General features: G+C 38.6%; 1 protein-coding gene across 1 annotated transcript in view; it reads left to right on the top strand.

Annotated features, from left to right (window-relative positions):
• Window positions 1-24,419, top strand: part of Ca-alpha1D (Ca[2+]-channel protein alpha[[1]] subunit D) — a 6,221,746-nt gene that overhangs the window by 683,125 nt on the left and 5,514,202 nt on the right. The window lies entirely within an intron of this gene.

Raw genomic sequence — 24,419 nt, 5'->3', positions numbered from 1 at the left:
AACATAGTTGCAGTCAGCAGTATTATTTATTATGCTTATTGGGGTATCTCATTTCATTCAGGAATGTTTTGCATTCCCGAATGTTGATACCAATAAGTATGTCAGTTTGTATATCTGTATGCCTCTGTAGAACAACATAAGCAGAGGCATCAACTGAATTGGTTTCTATTAATGTATGTATGTTTGTACATTTGCATGCTTCCAAAGTGGAGTCATAAACAAAGCCCAGTTTAGCTGGTTGCAACAAAGTATCTTATTTACTTTATTTATTGTGTGGGTGGCCTGATGTGGAGTGCTGAGCAAGCATTACTTAAGACAACTAAGTTCTTATTTTGGGTGAACAAGTATATTTTAAAATATACTTGTTTTCTCTTTTTCTTCGGTATAGGGGACATTCCACATAACTCGCGCATCAATAGTACGCTCAGGGGCGCTCTTTACGAGGCTCCCAAGGACCTTTGCCTGGATTTGCACCCTCTCATTCAGACCCTTCAAGGTAAGGCCGCAGTGTTCCCTTTCATTCCGTGGCAGCAGACGGAGTCGTTGTGCAAGGCCCCGAGGTATGGTGGATATGGGTTTTCCAAGGTCGATGATCGCGCGGACTGCATTGGTTCGTCCCCTTTCTCATTACTTTGGTCTATACGGTTGGCACAACGACAGAAAAACCCGTAGCATTTCTGGCAGCCCTTTGGATTCGCTCTCGAGCGTCTCTTAGCCCTCAGGGTGGACCTTGCTGTGCGGCGCGCCTTCGTTTGTGTCGCTGTGCTCGACGCTGGTCGAAGGAAGCGGCCGAGAAACTATGGACCGGATACCCGACAGGGATGGTCTGAGTACCGGTGTTTCGGCGGTGACTGGTGCAATAGAATTTATCTGCTGAAGGTCTTCATCGCTGGCATCAATCTCCAGTATTTCTTCACTTGACTCCGACAGCTCTCGGGCCCGGTATGGTCGCGGTCGCTGACATGGCCGATTTTCCACCTTGTCATGGCCCTGTGGCACGTCGTCCTCTCGCCGTGGTGTCTCCCATAGGTGGAGAAGGCTTTGATGTTACTCATGGCAACGGTCACATCGCCCTGTTGACGGACAATTGCGCGTTACATGGCGTGGTGACAGGCAATTGGCACAATGGCGGTGGAGGAGGACGGCGCGTAGTCTCTCCTCTGGTTCCATACGGCGCAGTTGGCGACAGAGAAGAATTCGGTGGTTGTGCTGACATAAGATGCATCGATGGGTATTATTAGTATTGGCTCGGACCATTTTGGTTTGAACGACTTTGTCTGAAAGAACAAAAAAGAAAGCTGCAAAGAGAGAATTGGTTACTTAGGGGTTTCGATAGGTAGTAGGACTAATTTAACTATTGGCCGTATAATTACACCACGGGCTGTGCGTATTTCTACCACCCGTACTCGATTATCTTGGCCTGGGAAAACCTTCACCACTCTACCAAGTCGCCATTCATTAGCGGGTAAATTATCCTCTTTGATAATCACTAGATCGTTAGCCTCAAGATTTCGTTGGGGATGTTGCCACTTAACCCTCTTATGTAGCTCCTTCAAGTACTCTCCCTTCCATCTTTGGCAGAATCCTTGATGAATAGCTTTGAGCTTTTGCCATCAGTTGACGAAGGACATCGATATTCCTTGAACCTATGGTTCTGCATTCGCTTCCAATCATAAAGTGTCCAGGGATGAGGGGTTCAATGCAGTCGGGGTTGTCAGACATCGGACTGATCGGTCTCGAGTTCAGACAGGCTTCTATTTTAGCCAGAAAAGTGGATAATTCCTCCATTATGAATGGCATGGTAGTTGAAATTTTTGCGGAAATGGGTTTTGAAACTCTTCACCCCTGCTTCCCATAGTCCTCCCATGTAGGGTGCTCTTGGTGGAATAAAATACCAGTGGATTTCTTGGTGGGCGTATGACATAGTGGTATACCGAGCAGCTTCAGTCATGAAATTCCGAAAGCCTTGCCTTAATGCCTTGTTTGCTCCTACAAAGTTCGTCCTATTGTCCGCATACACGTGGTGGGGACAGCCTCGCCGAGATATGAACCGCGCAAATGCAGCAAGAAATGTGGCTGTCGATAGATCGCTTGTTGCCTCTAAGTGTATTGCTTTCGTAGCAAAGCAAACAAACACGCAGACATAACCCTTCGTTAATAGGCATGCCCTGCCCGTATAATTTTTGATGTCGAACGGACCAGTGAAATCGATTCCAGTATTAGTGAAGGGTTGGGAAAGCTCCGTTCGTTCTGGCGGTAGTGCTGCCATTAACTACTCACGAGTCCTTTTCCTGTAGATGAGACAAACTTTGCAATTATTTATTATATTTTTTAACAAATTTTTTAGCTTCACGATCCAATATCCTGATCGCAAAATTCGTAGCATTAGTTGATTTCCCCCGTGTAGGGAAATTAAATGGGAAAATTGGACTACAAGCCGCGAAATCGCGCAGTCGTATGGGAGAATAATTGGATACCGTTCGTTGAGGGTATCGTCGACAGCCCCCAACTTCCTCCCACGCATAATATTCTGTCCGCATCGAGGAAGGGGTTGAGGGTGCGGATGGAACTCTTTGAGCTCACGGCATCAGTTGAAGCTAGCATCCGATACTCTTCAGCGTAGCACCGTTTATGCGTTAAAATAATAAGCCGGGCTTTTACCGTTTTAATTTCTTCTGGTGAGATATCTGAGGTGCCCTTGCGGGGGGTTAACTTATGCACAGGATGCGTGTTGCGGTAGAACTGGAAGATCCGTGCGATGACTCTAAAGGCTCTAGAAAAGTAGGAAAATCGCTCCAGAATATCCGGGAGTTCTTGAGCGCTGGTGGTATGAGCTCGGACAGCTCGCTGTTCTAGGTCTGTTTCCATAAGCAAGACATCTGTTTTGCTTGGCCACTCCAATGGGGGCGCCTTCAGCCATCTTGGGGCTTGCCACCAGAGCGTGCTGTCCGCCAGCTCTTGCGGAGTTAAACCGCGACTGTCCAGGTCCGCTGGATTATCGCTAGATTCCACATGATTCCGTCTCTCCATTCCGACGAGCTCATCAATTTTTGCGACCCGATTCGCCACGAAGGTTGTCCATTTGTAGATGGTCGGCTGCGTTACGTCGAATTGGGGGAGCAAAGCGTGGATAAGTTCGGCCAGAAGGAATGCTCCACATAATTCCAACCGTGGTAAAGAGACGGTTTTAACTGAGGCCACATTGGTTTTACCTACCAGTAAACTGACATGGGGGGTCCTGTTTGTTGTGCGGTCGTACACCCTAACATACAAGGCGGCTGCATATGCCTTTTCCGAGGCGTCGCAAAAACTGTGGAACTCGATTTCATGCCACGGTGTGAAATGAATCCACCGTGGAATTTTAATTTCTGAAATGTGGGTATGATTTTTTAGGAAAGTTTCCCATCGCCGGTGAGGGTCTGGAGGGAGGCTATGATCCCAATCAATCAAGATTTTGGATTCTACTACTATGGGTCCTAACCATCCTGCGGGGTCAAATAATTTGGCGACATAAGACAAAACCTCACGTTTGGTGTAATTTTGTTGTGTAGGGATTTCCTGGACGCTAAAATGGAACATATCGTGTACCGCATTCCACCGTATGACTAACATTCTGGCTTCGCTGAGGTCATCAATTTCCAGGAACTCCTCCTTTAGCAGGTGCTCTTTTGGTAACGCTGCCAAGGTCTCTTTCGAGTTTGGCGTCCATTTCCGAAGGGGGAATCCAGCTCCCTTGAGCGCTTCTATGAGCTCGTCACGAGCTTCTAGTGCTGTCTCGCGGTCATGGGTACCTGCGAGCACGTTGTCAACGTACATATGCTGCTTCAATATCCTGAAAGCTAAAGGGAAACGAACCCTGATATCGTCAGCTAACTGGAGGAGAGTCCTGATAGCTAAGTACGTGGCACAGTTTACTCCAAAAGTCACTGTGCGGAGTTCATCGTTCTGGGACTCCCGAAAAATTATCCTGTGAAACTGGGTGTCTTTGGGGTGTAACAGGATCTGCCTATACATTTTATCGATGTCGGCGTTGAACACATACTTAAAAAAGCGCCATTTTAATAAAAGGGCAGTAAGGTCGGCTTTTAGAACTGGTCCAGGGTAGAGAACATCATTCACCCTAACTCCATTCGACGTGGGACTGGAAGCGTTGAAGACCACGCGCACCTTCATGGTTGTATTGTCCGGTTTGATAACTGCATAGTGAGGTAGGTAATAGGAAATTGAGGAGTTCCTGCCCTCCGTGGGTTTCACTGGACTCATATGCCCCCGCGTGATGTACTCCCGCAGCATCCTATGGTACGCGTCCTTTAACTCCGGTTTTCGACACATAGCGCTTTCGTTCCGGATGAACTGTTGCACTACGCTGCTTCGCGAATGTCCAATATTGATGTCGTCGGGGAACTCACGTCGAAATGGTAATTCTACCGTGTACCGTCCGTCATCATTCCTGATCGTTGTCCTTAAATAGTGGTTTTCGCAAAATTGTTCCTCGGGGGTAACGGACTTTTTGTTCGGAACTTGCTCTAATTCCCAAAACCGCGTTAACTGGGCGCTGGAAAGTTCTGTATAGAGGGAGACGCAAGACTCTGGACTCGTTTGGAGGGGGAGCGGGGCTGGGCCAGTTAGGATCCAACCAAACATTGTTTCTTGAGCTAATAAGGAGCCTAAGACATCCTTCTTTACACACCCTTTTATTACCGCGGGGACAAGTCAGCACCGATAATCATGTCGACCTGCTGGCTTTTGTGAAAGTTGACGTGGGCCAACTGCATCGGGGGGAGTTTACCAAGATAGGCTTGGTCGACAGAAAACTGGGGAAGACTACTTATCAGTTGAGGGAGAATGAGGCCTATTGCCTCGATTTTGAGCTTGGGGTTCGACAGGTGATCCTAAAATGAACAGTGCTACTTTACGCGCGTTTGCAGCGGACGTGGCATTAATGCCACTTACCGTGGTGTTTGCAGCGCGTGCTGAAAGTTTGATGCGTCTCTGGAGGCGCTCCGTGATAAAGGTCCATTTTGAATCCGAATCCAGAAGAGCTCTGGCTTCATATGCTACTCCATTATGACATACGTGTACCATGGCAGTTCCTAAAATAATATTCTTAAAATTCGCCGCGTATAACGCGTTTACATTCCCTGAGGTCGTTGGGTACTGAGATGGTTGAGTCGTATTAGTTTGGGGGGAGGGACTGGCATTTGATGGAATTGGCCTGTTTCCATTTGGGTTGCGATGCAGGAGTGAATGATGACGCTGATGGTAAATCATGCAATTAAAGGTACTAGTACAATTACGTCCAACGTGTGAATGGGCGAGGTAATTCATACATAAATTGTACTTCCTTACTACCCTACGGCGCTCCTCTACCTTCATTGCTAAAACTTGGGGCACGACTTCAGAGTATGGGGAACATTGGGGCACAGCCTGCAGCCTACCTGCGAAACATTGCCGTGATTGGCTGATACCTTCCTTTTTTCGAGGGTGGTTGTCAACTGCTCCGCGGGAAACTCGAACTCCTTGAATGTCCGACACTGGTTCCAAGGTTTGGAACCTGCTCGTCAGGAAATTGTCCAGATCCTGCCACGCCAGAATCTCACTTTTATTGGTAATTCCCTGCTCCCATTAGGCTAGTGTTGTGCCCGGCAGCTTGCTGGATACCAGATCAATAAAGATTGCATCCCAGTTGTCGGTATCAATGCCATGCATCTGCAGTATTGAGATGCAGTTATTTACAGATCGCTGTAAATTTTTTATTTCAGTCCCCCACTCTCCTGTCACCGATGGCAGATTAAATAATATTTTCAGCCGGGAATTTATCATAATTCTCTTATTTTCGAACCTATCGGAAAGGTTCTGCCACGCAATGGCAAAACCCTCATTAGTGAGTGGGGTTTTCTTCACAATATCCCTGGCCTCCCACCGAGTTTTGTGATTTAGATGGTATAACTTTTCCACCTCACTTAACCACGTATTATTTATATATATGGCTGTAAACAGATCCCGAAAGGACGGCCATGCAGTGTAGTCACCATAGAAAATTTCGGTGTCGCACGGTGGAAGTTTAACGCTGGAGCGCACCTTCAAATCAGGCTCGTGTGAGAGGTGATTTACCGCGGAGGAGGCTTGACGGATGAGGGTGAGGTTATGGATGATCTCACCCATCAGGGCTTCGCACGTCAGATATGCTGTGTAGCAGTTTTGATACTTAACCTTCGCCTCTCGCAAGGCCGCGGCCCCGTCATCGTCGTCGGTAAGGTTCCGAGAATAGCTGCTGAAAGACTTCTTCACTGCATTCCAAAGGACCTTAAGTCCCTCCTTTTGAATTTCTAAGGAAAATACCGTGTGATGCGCCCCTGGAGATTCGTTGAACCAATTTTCAAACTCCAAAGAGCATCAAAAGCGCGAGAGAAATCCTATGCGTTGGCCATATTCAGTGAACCTGATAAATAGCTATTCACAAACTGGTGAGATAGGGGTAGTGCGTAAGGGGACGGTGTTCGTCGCAACTTAAGGGGGTTTGGTCAACTATGTATCAATATTCCGCTTGTAGGTACGTAAGGGGGTGAAAGTTGTCTTTAGCACTGCCGAGGGGGTGAAAATCTAGAGAGGGGTGCTGCGTTCGCCGCAACTTAAGGGGTTACTAAAACTAAGTACCAATATACTGTTTAAAATATGCAAAGTAAAAAAAACTCACCCCTTTAGTGCCTAGCGTTTGGTCGACTTACTGCTTGCAGATTCCTAAAACGGTGGTCCGTTCGTGTGGGCCTTTAAAAAACTTGCTGTGTGATATCCGAGTGGTGGGCCGTTCGTGTGAACCTTTAACAAACTTGCTGTGCGATATCCAAAGCGGTTGGCCGTTCGTGTGGGCCTTTAACAAACTTGCTGCGCGATATCCAAAGCGGTGGGCCGTTCGTGTGGGCCTTTTGAACGTCGTGATTTGCTTTCCGATTCCAACAGCGGTGGGCCGTTCGTTGCCAATAGCTACACAGACAGACGCGGGAAATTGAAATAAATTACTTACCTGGCCTTTAGCTGCCAAACGCTTTCCTGCTATTGTATACCCGTTTTATGGCTAACCGTTTTATTTTCTGGACCGTGGCGGATCTTCTGACTTCAGATGTCTCCGTATCGGAATGCGGTGTGAGGGTTGCTGCTGCCTTACAGCCTCGTTTAATTATCCTTACAATGCAGCTATGAATTTTCCAATTGGTAAATTTTGCTCACATACACTTTTACGGGGATACTCTGCTTTTTTTTGGGGTATATTCTCCCTCTTTTAATCCACCTCAACCGCTTCACTGCCCTGTTATTCAGAAACTTTGGTACCCACACAAAACTGGCCTAGTATGCTCTGCTTTTTTGGGGTATATTTACCCTATCTTTAGGCACCTTTATCGCTTCACTGCCCTGCTTTTCAGGGACTTTTGCACACACACAACTGTCCTAGTATGCTCAGCGTTTTTTTGGGGGGTCTATTCACCCTCTTTTAAGGCACCTTTTTCACTTCACTGCCCTGCTTTTCAGGGACTTTTGTACACACAAACAACTGGCCTAGTATGCTCTGCTTTTTTGGGGTATATTCACCCTCTTTTTAGGCACCTTTATCGTTTCTCTGCCCTGGTTTTCAGGGACTATTGCACTCACACACAACTGGCCTAGTATGTTCAGCGTTTTTTTTTTTTTTGGGTATGTTCACCCTCTTTTAAGGCACCTTTTTCACTTCACTGCCCTGCTTTTCAGGGACTTTTTCACACACACACAACTGGCCTAGCATGCTCTGCTTTTGTGGGGTATATTCACCCTCTTTTTAGGCACCTTTATCGATTCACTGCCCTGCTTTTCAGGGACTTTGCACTCGCACACAACTGGCCTAGTATGCTCACCCTTTTGTTTTTTTTTTTTTTGGTTATTCACCCTCTTTTTAGGCACCTGACTGCACTACCCTGCTATTCAGGAATTTTTAAACACTTTACTTGAGTATTGGGAGCTTGCTCTCTTCTAAGGGGCTTTTCTCACGTTACATTTCACTGCACTGCCCTGCTATTCAGGGACTTTTAACCACTTTCACTTCTAAGGTTTATTATTTACTGGCCGCAGGTGGAGACTGTTCGATTAACAGCCTTATGGCACCGGTATTCTTATAGTGGTCCCGGCCACACTGTTTTGAGAAATCGGAGCGCAAACTGGTCAACGCTCAACTAGTTGTTGCGCTTTTCTCGCCTTCTCACAAGTGCGATATGCCGTGGACGGAAAGCTGTAAATAAAATACAAACTCACAAGAAAGTATGGGCGTTACGTTAGTTTTTTAACATATGTAAATGTAAATATATAAAACGTTACCTTATTCCACATAAAATGTTACCTTCCTTTGGTTGCCGTCCTTGTGGCCTTTAACACCTTGTTGCTGCTGCGGGTGCTTCTTTTCCTTCTGGCGGCCTGGATGGATTGTGGATGTCTAGCGGCCCCCAAATTTATACTGCCACCAAGATATTATTGGATTTTTTCCTGCCAACTTACAGACAATTTTTTTTGCAATGGCTAACTACTGGTGTCAAGAACAAAATGTAAACAAGCAGTTTCTTACTTACACTGCCTAATCACAATGGATTTTGGTATGGTGTGTTTGATTGAATTCCAATGGGACTTGGCTATTATTGGTGGGCAGGTTTTAAAAAGGCAACATTGTTGGGAAAGACAAAAGATATGAATTTTTGTTGTTGGACGCGTAAAGGCAAAGAGAAAAATTAATGGCAGCTGGTTTTATTACCAAAAAATTAAAAAAAAATTTTTCAAGATCCGGCTCGAAGGACCATGTTCGTGCGGGGACAAATGAAGCCGGAAACCACGGGAATTCCGGAAACGGGAAACCTATGGGGAGCCGGTACTTGAAACACGCGATAATGAGAAACTTACCAGCTGTACCTAGCTGTCCAACAACAAACGAAATATGCAAATTAACTACGCAAAGATGTAGGTATATGTATATATATAAAGGATTGCCTATCGCACAGGCTTTTATTAAAAATATAAAATGATGAAATGAAAGGTATGGTAAAACACTCACCTGGTGGTGGCTGGTAAAAGAATAAGGGAGAGTCTATAGCTGTTCGTTCCTTTTATAGGGCCTAAGGAACTGACTCCATTTAACGGAACCGCTTTGAGTAGAGCAAAGTCCAAAAGAGGAAAAGAAACGCAACGAGTGCTTGCAGCGACCTCTCCAGGTGAGGTTTGAGGATGATAATGCAGGCTTTAGAAATTTGCATTAACATACAAATGTACATATGTACATATATATTGGTCCTCCCACTGCATTTGTTGTGTTGAGCTACAATTCTAACTAGAACAGTGTTGTTGTCTTAAAACTAAGGCCCGGTAAACGCGCGCCAGCTGATGAGTGTCTATTTTATAATTCATTTTCGTGTCATTAGGGGTGTTCGTAATGTGCAGTATTTCTAAAGTATATCTTTTGCCGTAATTTTTCTCCTCGTGTAAAATGGATACATTATCGAATACGGGATAATGCCCGGTATCCTTGCAATGTGATGACAATGCCGTCTTATGGTCCGTAAAAATGCTTCTTAATTTCACATTTGACCTGTGAGCGGAAATCCTTGTCTTGAGTTTCATTTTTGTTGTCCCCACATATACCATCGCATAACTGGGACCCGTTACAATTACACGGTATCCTGTACACTACATCAGACTTCTCTTGTTTGGGAATTCTATCCTTTGTATTGCTGTAGAGTTTTCTTAGCGTGTGTTTATAAGTTGACGCGATTTGATATTTATCTCTGTCATAGAGCTTTGAAAATTTTATTCTTTCCGATATTGCTGGAACATGAACTACTGATTTTTATATTTTTCCCTCTCTTTTGGCTATGTTGGTTCTCTCCTTATTTCTACAGCAATACAAAAGATAGAATTCCCAAACAAGAGAAGTCTGATGTAGTTTACAGGATTCCGTGTAATGGTGACGGGTCCCACTTATGCGATAAGTATATGTGGGGACAACAAAAATGAAACCCAAGACAAAGATTTCCGCTCACAGGTCAAATGTGAAATTAAGAAGCAGTTTTTCGGACAATAAAATGGCATTGTCATCACATTGCAAGGATACCGGGCATTATCCCGATTTCGATAATGTATCCAATTTGCACGAGGAGAAACATTACGGCAAAAGATATACTTTAGAAATGCTGCACATTACGAACACCCCTAAGGACACGAAAATGAGTTATAAAATAGACACTGATCAGCTGGCGCGCGTTTACCGGGACTTAGTTTTAAGACAACAACATTGTTCTAGTTAGAATTGCAGCTCAACACATCAAATGCAGTGGGAGGACCAATATATATGTACATATGTACATTTGTATGTTAATGCAAATGATTATGTCTTTTTGTTCGTCATTCTATGTATTGTTGTTTTTGCAGATTTTTGTTTATACTTACGGTGTTTTAAATTGTTTATATTTTCATATTTATTTGACTTCTACGCTTTCTTTTTTCGTACATCTTGTTAGTCGGTAAAACATATTCAATTGTGTAAGTAGTATTATGTTTATGGTGACAAATTGTTTACATGTTAACTAATTGTTGTTTTTGTCCACAGTTCCTGAAGATGATTTCAGAATGAGATCGAAATATCGACCAAATAAAATTAGAAATACAAACATTTAAACTGTCCCACTTATGCGATAAGGTATATGTGGAGACAACAAAAATGAAACTCAAGACAAGGATTTCCGTTCACAGGTCAAATGTGAAATTAAGAAGCAGTTTTTCGGACAATAAGACGGCATTGTCATCACATTGAAAGGATACCGGGCATTATCCCGATTTCGATAATGTATCCATTTTACACGAGGAGAAAAATTACGGCAAAAGATATACTTTAGAAATGCTGCACATTACGAACACCCCTAATGACACGAAAATGAATTATAGAAGAGACACTGATCAGCTGGCGCGCGTTTACCGGGACTTAGGTTTAAGACAACAACAATGTTCTAGTTAGAATTGCAGCCCAACACAACAAATGCAGTGGGAGGAACAATACATATGTACATTTGTATGTTAATGCAAATGATTATGTCTTTTTGTTCGTCAGTCTATGTATTGTTGTTTTTGCAGATTTTTGTTTATATTTGCGGTGTTTTAAATTGTTTATACTTTCATATTTATTTGACTTCTACGCTTTCTTTTTTCGTACATCTTGTTAGTCGGTAAAACATATTCAATTGTGTAAGTGGTATTATGTTTAGGGTGAAAAATTGTTTACGTGTTAACTAATTGTTGTTTTTGTCCACAGTTCCTGAAGATGATCTCAGAATGAGATCGAAATATCGACCAAATAAAATTAGAAATACAAACATTTAAATTGTGTTTAAATTTTTTAAACTGCCTCGAGCTCATCAAAATTTAATAAATTATAATATTTGAAAGCAAATAAAAATATTTTTAAAATGTTCAAACGGAGAGCACATCGAGAGAAAAGCAGTACAACCAGAGTGTACAAAAACATCAAGCATAAGACCCAGACCAACAAATACATAAAACGCTACCAACATATTACGAAACAAGTCACAAGACTAACAACATCAACTAAATTTTTTGAAAGGTGAAAAAGAGGTGGCTTAAGTCCTAATTTTATTGATAATGCAACAAAAGATATCATGTACGTAATTACTAATAATACCAGCAACAACAAAATACCCAAACAATTATCCAAAGTGGTGGCCACATTTATAAATAGTGGGAAATACAAACTCATCAACCTTCTAATCAACATCAAGCATGAACTTTTAAGGCACAACAAAAAAGAGGTAAATATATTGAGAGCACTGATAACTCAATCTCTTGAAGCAACACATTCCACTAAATTTTTCAAAGTGAGGAGTTGTTAGCGACCAAACAAACGGCGCAGATTAAAACCAATCAAATTAAGAAATACGAAAATCTCAAAAGTAGACAAAGAGAAAACTTAAATATTAGGGTGATCCTAGAATGGTTTCATAATATTTCATCTATAGATTTTCCCACGGACATTCGTTGGCTCTTATCTCTGGGTTCGAAATATGCCCTTCCAATTCAAGATAAAGAGTTTCCTTTATTCCAACATAGCAGACGAGGAGAATGTTATACGCACTATTGAAGACAAAGAAAAACAAGAAATAGGAAGAAGTATTTTTACTAAACTTATACACGAGCATCTTAATAGGAATACAATTTCTGCAAGGGATAAATTTATAAACAAAACGGTACTCGCCACAAAAACATTTCTGAAAAAGAATAAAGATATACAAATTCTAAATGCAGATAAGGGTAATGTAACGGTAGCGTTGGAAAAAGCCGAATATGATAGAAAGATGCAAACGATTGTTAACAACATTTCAACATATAGAGTGTTAAAACGAGACCCTACTAGTAAATTACAAGAGAAGAACAATGCGTTAGTTCAAAAAAATGTTTAATAACGGTGTTATCAATGAAATAGAAAAACAACGACTTTTAAGCAAAACTGCAAACCCACCTAGAATTTACGGTTTGCCTAAAATTCACAAAGAAGGGGCGCCACTTCGACCTATTTGTTCCTCTATTAGCTCACCGTCGTATGAATTATGCAAATATGTTGTTAACATATTGGAAAATATAACTAAGTCGTCTAAATTAAATGATAACGATGCGATTGATTTCAAACGAAAAATTAATAATACCTATATCTATGATGATGAGATTCTAGTGTCTTTTGATGTAGTGTCCTTATTCCCGAGCATTCCAGTAGACTTGGCATTAAAGATAATATCCTCAAAATGGAATGAATTAAAAGACCATACAAAGTTAACGCAAAAGCTGTTTTTAAACATAGTTAAATTTTGCATAATGCAAAATCGTTACTTTAAATATAATGAAAAAATATATGAGCAACGGTCAGGAATGCCTATGGGATCAGCAGCATCACCTGCCGTAGCGGATATAGTCATGGAGGAACTACTATCCAAATTCATGATGGAAATTGCCAAAAAACCGCGCTTATTAACTAAGTACGTTGACGACTTGTTCGCGATTGTTGGGACACAAGATGTCGACAAGATGCTCAAAGATCTTAAAAACTTCAATAAATCAATTCAATTTACAATAGAAACGGAAAAAATTGAGAGCTGCCCTACTTAGACACTTTTATTATCAGAAAGAATAACAAATTGTTGATTGACTGGTATAAAAAGCCCACGGCATCTGGAAGACTTATTAATTTTAATTCAAAACATCACAAAAAAAAAAACAATTGTATACACCGCAAGCAATTTCATTAGAAGAGTTCTCTCGATTAGCGATACGATTTTTCACGAAGTAAAAGTAACCTTGACAAAGAATGACTTCCCTATGACAACCGTAAATCAATTACTTCGAACATACTTTACCACAAATAAGGAGAGAACCAACATAGCCATAGGAGAGGGAAAAATATACAAATCAGTAGTTCATGTTCCAGGAATATTGGAAAGAATAAAACTTTCAAAGCTCTATGACAGATATAAATATCAGATCCCGTCAACTTATAAACACACGCTAAGAAAACTCTATAGCAATACATAGGATAGAATTCCCAAAGAAGGGAAGTCTGATGTAGTTTCCAGGCTTCCGTGTATTGGTGACGGGTCCCACTTATGCGATAAGGTATATGTGGGGACAACAAAAAAGAAACTCAAGACAAGGATTTCCGTTCACAGGTCAAATGTGAAATTAAGAAGCAGTTTTTCGGACAATAAGACGGCATTGTCATCACATTGCAATGATACTGGGCATTATCCCGATTTCGATAATGTATCCATTTTATACGAGGAGAAAAATTACGGCAAAAGATATACTTTAGAAATGCTGCACATTACGAACATTACTAATGACACGAAAATAAATTATAAAATAGACACTGATCAGCTGGCGCGTTTACCGGGACTTAGTTTTAAGACAACAACACTGTTCTAGTTAGAATTGCAGCTCAACACAACAAATGCAGTGGGAGGACCAATATATATGTACATATGTACATTTGTATGTTAATGCAAATGATTGTCTTTTTTTTCGTAATTCTATGTATTGGTTTTGCAGATTTTTGTTTATACTTACGGTGTTTTAAATTGTTTATATTTTCATATATATTTGACTTCTACGCTTTCTTTTTTCGTACATCTTGTTAGTCTGTAAAATGTATTCAATTTTGTAAGTGGTATTATGTTAAGGGTGATAAATTGTTTACATGTTAACTAATTGTTGGTTTTGCCCACAGTTCCTGAAGATGATCTCAGAATGAGATCGAAATATCGACCAAATAAAATTAGAAATACAAACATTTAAACTGTGTTTCAATTTTTTAAACTACCTCGAGCTCATCAAAATTTAATAAATTAAAAATATTACAAAGTAAAACCGGTGAGAGGCAAATGACGTTTAAAAAATTTTAAAATTCTCATTGTTCTCTCTTTTCATTCTTTTGTTTTTATTTTGTTTTCATCATTAAAAAATCAAACGTGAAAAAATGTTTATAATTATTTTGTAGTATCTAATAATAGCCGTATTTTTTTTTACACGCTATACGTATACGCTTGCGCGTAAAAAATGGCTTATCCTCGCTTAGATAATGCTTAGGAGACCCACCTAGCGGCAGTGGTGATATAACTAGCTACAGAACAGGGTGTACCTAAAATCGGAAACACAAACCTTTGGTGGCAATAGTGTATAACATATATGAATAGTAGCTACGCACTAGAGTCCTGCGTGGATGCACTCACACGTGAATGTACAATGAGACATACTGATACTGTCTCAGTATCCACTGCACTACACGCCAATGAGTTTTTATTGTATGAGCAATGGTATGCAAAGAGACGTTGTATATACCCGTATTTTGTCTGCGTTGTATATGTGCGCATTCATATCATTACCAAAGAAATTCATACCTACATATGTCTCATCGAGAAGCACAATGAGATAAACGTTGTACAAGTTGTACCAATGAATATACTATTAGTACTAAAGGCCGCGGCACAATGACATTTTTTAGTTAGATGCGTTTAACACAAGCTTATGGCTTCCAATAACATCGCCATAATCAACCAAGATTTTGCGTTTGTAAACATGAAGGAACTTCAGACTTGGCAATTGAAGTTTATTACGCCTTGCCCATTTACACACAAAATTCCGCGAAGCACCGTTATAAACATTCTTCCTCTACAACAAAAATACTTGCTAACATATTTTGTGTCATATTTGATTGTTATATTGCAGTGTTTAATTCCGAAAAATGTTAGAAAATTTACCAACCAGTGGGAAAAACGTGTGCAAACACTCTTAGGCAAAGCAAATGTCAAATTCTTCTTCTTATGATTTGCTTGCGACAAAATTTGGGAGTTGGCTACTTTTCAATATCAGATGGCGCCATTATCGCTCATTCTACCGTTCTCCATAAAAATACCCGCAATCTACTCATAATGCATAAGCTTCTGTTAAACTCATCTATATGAAAAACTGCTTATGTGTTCGGGCTTTAAGTACCTACCTAAATGTTTGTGTTGAAACTATGAAAACCGTATCAAAAAATATGGGTTTTTTTAAGTGGCGAATGCAAAATTTTTTAATAAGAAATAAAAAGACTAAATATCTCTTCTTAAGAGCTAATAAACGTTTACAAATCAGCCATAGTAATTTTATGCGGGAGAAATTTGCAAGGTTTCCCGCCTTTCATACAAAAATTTCAAAAACTAACAAGACTTCAAAATATATATTGCGCCGTTATCCCTAATCACCATCAACTTGTATGATATATGTATAGAATTATTCTAGGCTGAAGATTGATTATTTGGTAAAACGTTATTTCCCTAAAATGAATAGACATGCATACATACATACAACTATTTTCATTAGACAATGAAAATCCGCGATACAAAACAATGGTAGGCTTTCTCAATTTATGTGGAGATTTCCCATAATTAACGATCCTGAAACATGTGTGTTGTGCATCGCTAATCACCATACATACACTTGTATGATGATAGACACTTGCCTCGACTATGGCCTTAAACAATTGGTTAGGATATATATATATATGTAAGTTAACACGCTGGCGGCCCCCTACATCATAATCATTCTTCCCACGATCCCATAGCCACCTACCGCTGTGTCAGCATAATCATTCTTCCCACAGTCCCATGGGCCACCTGCAGCTGTGTCAGCATAATTATTCTTCCCACGTTTGATGGCCACCTGCAGCTGCGCTAGCATAATTATTGTAAGCAGCATAATTGCAACCCAACACCCGCTTCAAGGGCAACTGCAAACTTATGGGAACGAAGTCAGTACCTATGCACATTGCAGCGGAGTCAGCATATTTCTATTTCACAATGTTGTGGGACTTTTGCATTGCACATGTCAGCCAAGTAAGACACCTGCGGGAAGTCAAGGCCAAACTCACACCCAGACGTCGCATGTGTCTAGCTACAGAATGTAGCTGCACGAAATGTTATAGAAGGAAGCAGCAGTCCACGCAGAGGGCAGTTGCGTCGGGGCTTTCATACTAATCGCTATCATACTTAATTATAGAATACCGAATAAAGTGTTAAATCTTAAATCTAATAAAGAATCTTTTCCTATTTAGTATCCAGGGCAAGTTGGCTATTTAATTTTTTTTTAAGTGTAAGGATCACAGATCCTTTAAGTTGTATATACATATTTTATTGTAGAAAAATGTCATTATCTATTTCTTTAACTATTGATATAATTAAACGCACTTCAGTATGTAAAGAATACATATGCATACGCTTTGAAATAAAGCGCGGAATAGAACTATATAAATAGAGAAATTAACTGGAAAAAGATCATACCAAGGGATAACTACATTGAAGTATCACCAAGTAAACCACAATACATTTTCTGAAACCTTTTAATATTTAGTACACAAATATATTCATATATCATGGACCAATTAACATCAGCCAATTCACCGATATCCGTAAAAAATCGCCAATTTGCCGAAATAAAAGAAAAAATAGTCAAATGAGACTATAAAAAAAATAAAAGTTTGGGATATTTTCGGCAAAATAAAAAAAACTTGTTTGCTTAAATAGTATAAGTTAAATCTATTTAGTTAATTAGATTTTAAGATCTAACATAAGAAAACGAATTAATATGAAAAATAAAAAAAATCCTAAAATGGCAAATTTACGCCCTTTATTTTGTTATAATAAATGGGCTTTACACGGGCAACTAGTGTACATATTTATAATTCCTTAAAATTCACTAAACTGTAGTTGTATACACAAGTATACCTGCGATACAAGTAGTACTACTGAGTACCCTGCAAAAAATGCGATTAGTCCGGGATACATCCGGGATTAGTCACAAAGGAGCATGCGACTAATGCCACTTTTGATCTCTTTATATGGAATGAATTGTTCCCTTTTGTTCGAGCATGTCCTATGAAGAGACTAATTGTACCCATTTATGCCCGAAAGGTTATAAATAGAGAGTGGTTACATTTTATACCCCTAACGTAACAGGAAGAGACTAGTCGCATATTGCCCCGAAGAGAAGCAGAAACGGACCATTTTTTGCCAAACGTTTCAAAATCTTTTCAGCTACTTAAATGAAATAAAAAAAGAATCCGTTTAAAACATGTAGATTTATTTTTAATTGATATTGATGTAAATTATTAATTTTTAGTTCTCAGCGAAACATTTGTACAGTGGAAAAAATTTATATATTTTATTTTTACGTATATACATTTTGAAAAGTGTACACATTTAGACCATGAATTCAAATGTTTATAAAGATTTGTTTTATTATAGGTAGTGCAGATATATTTATGTTTATAGTTAGTTTACATGTTTTGGTTATATAATTGATTAAAGTTTTTTTTTAAATTAACGAATATAAATAAAAGGCGAAAATAACTGATAAAATACGTTAATAATTTTCATTGCTTTTTTCGTGTTCGGAACTGTATATACATTGTTTAACAAACCGGATTAGCTTTTAATATATCGATTATATATACTGTAATATTTAATAGCAGACCGAGGTAGGCTACTTTAGCATATTTCCACAGATATATGAAATGTAAAGGTTTAAAGTAGGTATTTAATAAACAAATTCAAATAATTTAGTAACGACATTAATTTATGTTACTGTTTAATATATGGATATTAATAAAACAAAATAAAATATTCCACAATTGCATATTCAAAGTGTATACAAATTTTTATTGAATGCATTGATACGCACTTTAAAGTTTCGTTATACCAATATGACACTAAGACCCGGTTTTGCAGTGCGAGTTTAAACTACAGCTAAAGTTAAGTAGATATTTGCTTTGCCACTTTGTCTTTTTCCATAAAATATTACAGCTCATCTTAGTTTAAGCGGCCAAAGTGGCAAGGTTAAACTTTAGTTAACTTTAACTGTAGTTTAAACTGGCACTGAAAAACCGGGCCTAAGTTATTTTGCTAGTATTTCATGCTGGCTCGTTTGTTTTTAACAGCCTCGATTGTATTTTTTTTTTTATTCTGTTTGTTCTCTAAATTAATAATGCGAATTATGAATAGTTTAAGTATTGTTCTAAATAGCTTAACTAAATTAGTGTAGTTAATGCGCTCGAATATAAAACTTCTCAGTTCAATTTAATACTGTTTTGAAGGATAATCTTAATTTAGTTGGTAGCTGAAGAAACTTTTTTCTTTTGGCGATAAACTCTCTTGAAAAACTTTGCCTTTTCGAAATTTATGGCTTTTCTAACCATGCCCTCTGGCGACAATCCTTTGAAAGGCATTTTAGCAATAGCTCCTATTGAAACAGAAAAGGTTTATATTAAACAGCTTGAACAAATTCGAGACTCTAATATTACCAGTCAATGTACTGTAAAAATTGGGGAACGATTTTAGGGAAATTTTTCTATGTGTACCATCCATGTTCAAGTCGTTTATTACGTCAACATTTAACAGCGTTTTGATATTTTTCATGTTATTGCACAAAATAGCCGACACCGCAGATTCCTTTGAAATAAAACAAGAACATATTACATTCCTTTGAAATAAAACAAGAACATATAACAAACTAAACTCATAAATGTATGTACTTAAGTATCTTAAAGTTCAAAACCTCATAAAAACATTCTGGAAAGCCTGTAAGTACTGTCACACAAATAATACAAAGGAGATAAAAACTTTTCTATATTCAGAACATTTTCTTTTAAACCCATTAGGTTTATTTGAATATCGGTTAAAATATTAAACAAACCCAAAAAATATTATTGTCCTCTGTATTATTTGTACTTATGCCGTCATCAGAATACTAGATGCGTGGTATTGCAACATTCACTACACTATTCAACAAATATACTTACATAAACATCTTTGTTGGCAGTTGTAATCTTTTCTTCCAAATGCTCTAATTCCTGTATTTTACATATTGGAAAATACTTGGAGACCGGAGCACTTTGGGCTTCCTGACGAACCAGCTGTTCAGTGGCTACTTTTTGACCAGCAATTTCGTCCATGATAGCAATGTTCTAATTTTCAACTGCCAATTGTAGATCTTCAAGTTTTTTAAGGATTGCATCAAGCTGATTTTCAAACTTACTGCAGTGACTGCAGCACACAACTTCAAGCACGCCTGTGTTCGTATCTAAAATCAAACATTTTAAAATTCTATTAGTGGAATATACTTAAAATAGTAATTAACTCTTAAGTGCAGATTTTCTGTTGCTTGAAACGTTTTATACAAATGGTCAATTCTATTGGTTTTTAATGTTCCATGCTCTTCAAAAGTTCATAGTTCATATCATTTACCACTGTTATAATCCCTGGCAGACGTCGAGACACTGATCCTACGTGATTCAACGATACATTCACTGGATATGGTCAAACTTGGTCCCGGGTTGTCTATTTGAACGGGAACTAACATTTGAAAGAATTAGTTAGTTTTTAGAAATAAATTATTAATGCTGCATGTTAATGCTTACATTTTGCTTTTTTTGTTGGAATCTGCGCCGCCGAGGCAGTGGGATGCTGGCCCTCGTACTTTTTCAAAATATGCTCGTAAAAGAAATAAAGTTATTAATGGAAAAGTGATACAATTTTTTTGTTTACATGCAGGTGTGTAATAATGGAATTAAAAGTAATTTCTCAGGAAGAGGGATGCACATCAATTTGTACTCCACATCATCCAGGGAAAATTCTTCTGCATAAGACGACAGAGTAATATCAGCAGTACATATACCCAATGTACGGGAATTAATGGGTTCTGTAAAAAAGCTTTCTAATTTTAACAATCTCTTGCCTTTAACAATTTTGCTATTTACATCTTTAAATTCTTCTATTTTTATGTACAGAAATGGTTTCACAGCACAGAAATTATTTGGACTATCTTTTGACAACATAAATTCGCTAAAGTGAAAACTTTTTATAATATCATTTTTGATTTTGAAACCGGAGAATTTGGGAGGCATCACAATAATCTCATGTTTCACCATTTTGGCGATTTGTTACAATATATGAGTAGGTTTTTTTACATATGACTTTAAAATCTGTAAATAGTTTTCAAAGGCTTATGCAGAATAACTTGAAGGAATACCTAGTTCTTCAACGTCATCTGAAACATGAAGTAAGCCGCGTACATTATACGAAATGCTGTTTTCCCCAAACACAACTGCGAAGTTTTCTACAAATAATTTTAGTAAATTTAGAGCTACATCAATATTTACCCTAAAGGTTTTGGGACAGAATAATAATCTACAAGCGCAATGCAAGAGAAGGAATAGGTAATAAACATCGTCAGAAAGTTCGTCTTTAAAGACATAAATCCCATAATAAAAAAGACACATTCGAAATTCGGTAGCTTTCCAGTTCGATACTTCTTCCAAACTTCTGGGCTTTCGACCAAATTCTTTCGTAATGTGAGAAGATAAATCAACTAGCTTTTGAGATATGTTAATTTTCGTTTCTTTTTTAAACTTATAGTTTGAATTGTTGTTAATTATTCTTAATAGAAACTTTCTCATCACTCCTAAGTCGATAAGGTGCATAACATCTAGAGGAACTTGAGATATCATTTTGATATTCACTTTTTCAAGAGGCGACAAATTAACTTTGAAAGCAGGTGAATGTTTAAATGGGTACTTGCGTTCAAGAAAATCATTATTTGACACAAGTGTTCCTACGTTCGAACTGTAGGTTAAAACACCATCGATTTTTCCCGCCACTTGAGTGCATTTCGCACAACCATGGCATGAGGAGTGGCTCGGTATCCCACAAAGAAACGCTTTTGATGGTGCATCGCATACAAACTCTCTTACTTCAAACGTAATGCAACGTCCATTACATTCAAACCCATTAGCTTGAAGTTCAGATACTTCCTCAATAAAATCGTTCAAAAATTGGTCTATGGAACTTGGTGTAGTATTTCCAACATAAACACCAGTAGCAAAAACAGATACGTTAGGCATATTAACAATTCTAAATAAAATTGGCCACAACTGCATCCTACTGCTACGGTACAATGGAAGGCCATCAATATTTACATCTGCAACTATGGTATTATAATCCCGTAATATGTCAGAAATTTTTTTTAGTTGCGCTTTAATTCCAAAGTTGAGAAAAATTCCGGGATTAACATTTTGCAAAAGTAATCTACTTTTATCTTGGTTTAGTAGAGTCTCAGCAATTTTAGGAACATCCATATTTTGTTCTCTAAGAAGTGCTAGAAGCTCTGTAATGCTTTTGTGGGTTTTCTTATTTCGTATCTCCCACAATTTTAGGCCCTCCCTGAATGGTCCCTGTACTGGACGAGTTTGCTCAATAGATAGCACTTCTTCTTCCCTTTCCACAATTCTACTCGCTGGCGCTCTTGATTCAGCGTCATTTCTACCTAACCTCAACTTTTCCCGGTTCTTAGTTCTTTCCCTGTTAACTAATCTCCTAATATGACGTTTGCTTACCTTATTCATTTTGGAAACACCTTCGCCTTCTCCTTCTTGCTCCTGATATCCTCTTCTGAAATATCCAATTATATTTTTTTTGAATTTTAGTTGAGCTGCTTTTACTTTTTTTACTTCTTATTTCAGCTGTTCCAAAACTAGTGGTAGTAAATTCCCGATTACAAACTTTTGTTAATGCTATCGATAACTCTCATATTTCTTTGCGTATATCGCCATACATACTATGCCCGATTGCACGGTGCACGGTTGCACTCAACCCTGTGATGGTTTTTTGACTTTTTAAAATGGGATATAATTATGTAAGCTGTGTCTTTTGTGAAAATTGTTGCCTGCTCGCAACGCAAAGGCGTTATACTAATTTCACACAGACGGCTTATTGAATAATAAAGGCAATTTTCTACATTAAGACGCTTATTGAGCTCAATCTTCCCTACAAAATTCGAATCTATTATTATTTCATTAGTAGCTAATCGAATGCCTAATGAAGTCAAAAGCACAATGCAACTCTGTTGGCAGCGTTCCGCTTCCGTTTCCGCTTCTTAGTTTTCAAAGCAAATGTCATTGTCTGCATGGCGGAACGATACAAGGTGGCCGCATCGAACAGCTGATTATAACCTTTTTTATTTGATTTGATACATCAAATACCAGCGCAGTACGATTTTGACATTTGTCCATCGAATTTACAAGTATATGGAATTTTTTTTGTTTGTAGGTATGTCACCATGCTCCCACCTTGTATCGTTGCGCCATGATTGTCTGTCTCATCCTTCATACTAATCGAGCAGTTAATTCTGTGTGAAAGCAAAAAATTTACGATTTCATTAGCAGGTGAAATGAGATCATTAAGTTTCTGTGTGAAAACAGTATTACACTTTTACCCTGTATAAAATGGCGGTGTGGCCATGCAACTCTGTGAAACTCTCAATTCGCTCTTGAGTTCCACATATACTCTGTAAATATGAGTGCGGATCACCTACCAGATCACGAGTTCAAAATTGCTTCGTTCTGCGCAGCTACGTCACAGTTGACTGTTTGAGCGAATGAAAGAAAGAGAGAAAAAAAGAGCTAAAGGAAGATGACGTTAAAATTGCCCATAAAAAAGAGATGATCTAATGTTTACATGCGCAATGCGCATGATTTTTGATATGAGTGAATATGGTGAGATGAAATGTTCTTTGTATGCATGTTCTATATGAGTCAGGATTTACAAAAGACACTTGACGCGTCATGCATCGTTCTACATTAGACAAGTTTTATATTTTGATTACATAGCAGGCGAAGTAACGCAACTACGCGTTAACATATAACGCTTGACTCGTCACTTCGCTGAAATGCTTTGACAGTGCCATGCTAGCAATATCTCAACTTCATGAATCGTTTTGTTACAAAGATACAATATTCATAATCAAAATAAAATAGCTATTAAAGTTAGTTGTTTTTTTTTTTTTTTTTTGATAGGAAGCTCAAAGAAAATTATGTCAAAAATATGCAACATGTTCCAATTTTTCATTTTAATTATAACATTTTTACAGGCCACTCTAATAAAAAATCATTGCGTTCGCTTAACGCACGAACATAAATGACCTCTTAATGTCCTAACCGAAATAAGAATTGGAAGCGCGTTAGCTTTTTCCCTAGAAATTCAATTTCGGTTGCTCTCATTTAATTTGTATGTGCATTCGACAGTATTCGACAGAAAAAAATCGATGGTTTTCCTAAAATAAAACTGTCGATAGTGCCATCGTTAGTTTTGCAGCTCTATGGATAACAAAAACAGCTGTTATTTCTTTTCCGTGCATAAAAATATTGAACATTCTTGCTGACATCATTTTATTGCAATATATTAAATATATATAGTGGGTTTATAAAGTTGTGCGTGAAAGTTTGGACGCGATGAATTTGTTCGATGATCAGCCGTAAACCGAACAAAGTTTTGGTAATCGTTTACTTTAGCTCACAACTGCTAAAACCAGACCAAAAATATCAGGAGAGGTGTCAAAATACGCGCTTTGCACCCAGGATCACGAATCCGAAGGCGGAAATTTGCAAAAAAAATTGAAAATTTTCATGTGGTTTCTGTTGTTTTGATGATTTTTCTGTACCCACAAGAAAAACTGTGCATAAAAGTGTTTTGCGCGGATATAGTTTTGGTCTCCAAACCGGTGTTGGACCCACTCAGGGTAGTTTTTTATAAGCGCGGCCGAAGGCCGCCAATGCAGAAAGGTGTTCTGCGCAAAAATACTATTGATCGCACCCCGGTTTCGGAGCGCTCCGGGGCCAGTTTTCGGTGTTTTTGAAATAACTTTTAACAGAGATAAAATTTAGAATTTCCGCTCTCAGATTCGTGGTCCTGGGATCCAAACGCGTCTTTTGACACCTCTCCCGATATTTTTGGTCTGGTTTTAGCAGTTGTGAGCTAAAATATACAAAT

Source organism: Eurosta solidaginis, chromosome X (genome assembly GCF_040869045.1).
Source record: "Eurosta solidaginis isolate ZX-2024a chromosome X, ASM4086904v1, whole genome shotgun sequence".
Lineage (NCBI taxonomy): Eukaryota > Metazoa > Arthropoda > Insecta > Diptera > Tephritidae > Eurosta > Eurosta solidaginis.
This window is presented reverse-complemented; position numbering and strand designations above follow the sequence as displayed.